This window comes from Arachis stenosperma, chromosome 7, assembly GCF_014773155.1.
Source record: "Arachis stenosperma cultivar V10309 chromosome 7, arast.V10309.gnm1.PFL2, whole genome shotgun sequence".
NCBI classification, from domain to species: Eukaryota; Viridiplantae; Streptophyta; class Magnoliopsida; order Fabales; family Fabaceae; genus Arachis; species Arachis stenosperma.
The window spans coordinates 78742721-78744042 of NC_080383.1; the positions used below are offsets into that span (position 1 = coordinate 78742721).

General features: G+C 41.1%; 1 non-coding gene across 1 annotated transcript; it reads left to right on the top strand.

Annotated features, from left to right (window-relative positions):
- The first annotated feature begins 529 nt into the window (after positions 1 to 529).
- LOC130942366 (small nucleolar RNA R71) lies at positions 530 to 633 on the top strand. Its single transcript, XR_009070939.1, has one exon. It is a non-coding gene; the product is annotated as a small nucleolar RNA R71 (small nucleolar RNA).
- The last annotated feature ends 689 nt before the right edge of the window (positions 634 to 1322 follow it).

The following is a 1322-nucleotide window of genomic DNA, read 5'->3' on the forward strand; positions in this document are numbered from 1 at the left end:
AAAAGGCTTGCCATTGCTAAACCTGTTTCTTCCACCATTATTATTGTTGAAACCTTGTTGAGGTCTCTGTTGATCCTTCCATGAAAGATTTGGATGATTTCTCCATGAAGGATTATAGGTGTTTCCATAGGGTTCTCCCATGTAATTCACCTCTTCCATTGAAGGGTTCTCAGGATCATAAGCTTCTTCTTCAGATGAAGCATCCTTAGTACTGCCTGGTGCAGCTTGCATTCCAGACAGACTTTGAGAAATCAAATTGACTTGCTGAGTCAATATTTTATTCTGAGCCAATATGGCGTTCAGAGTATCAATCTCAAGAACTCCTTTCTTCTGATTTGCCCCATTGTTCACAGGATTCCTTTCAGAAGTGTACATGAATTGGTTATTTGCAACCATTTCAATTAGTTCCTGAGCTTCTGTAGGCGTCTTCTTCAGATGAAGAGATCCTCCAGCAGAGCTATCCAATGACATCTTGGACAGTTCAAACAGACCATCATAGAAAATACCTATGATGCTCCATTCAGAAAGCATGTCAGAATGACATTTTCTGATCAATTGTTTGTATCTTTCCCAAGCTTCATAGAGGGATTCACCTTCCTTCTGTCTGAAGGTTTGGACTTCCACTCTAAGCTTACTCAATTTTTGAGGTGGAAAGAACTTTGCCAAGAAGGCATTGACTAGCTTTTCCCAAGAGTTCAGGCTTTCTTTAGGTTGTGAGTCCAACCATATCCTAGCTCTGTCTCTTACAGCAAAAGGGAATAGCATAAGTCTGTAGACCTCAGGGTTGACCCCATTGGTCTTGACAGTGTCACAGATTTACAAGAATTCAGCTAAAAACTGATGAGGATCTTCCAGTGGAAGTCCATGGAACTTGCAATTCTGTTGCATTAGAGAAACTAATTGAGGCTTAAGCTCAAAGTTGTTTGCTCCAATGGCAGGGATAGAGATGCTTCTCCCATAGAAGTCGGGAGTAGGTGCAGTAAAGTCACCAAGCACCTTCCTTGCATGTTGGCATTGTTGTTGTTTTCGGCTGCCATGGGTTCTTCTTCTTTGAAGAATTCTGTTAGGTCCTCTACAGATGTGCTTTAGCTTCTCTTAGCTTTCGCTCCAAGGTCCTTTCAGGTTCAGGGTCAGCTTCAACAAGAATGTCTTTGTCTTTGTTCCTGCTCATATGAAAGAGAAGAGAACAAGAAAATGTGGAATCCTCTATGTCACAGTATAGAGATTCCTTGAGGTGTCAGAGGAACAGAAAAATAGAAGAAAGAGGTAGAAGAATTTGAACTTAGTGAGATAGAGTTCGAATTGTGCATTAAGGAGGAGTG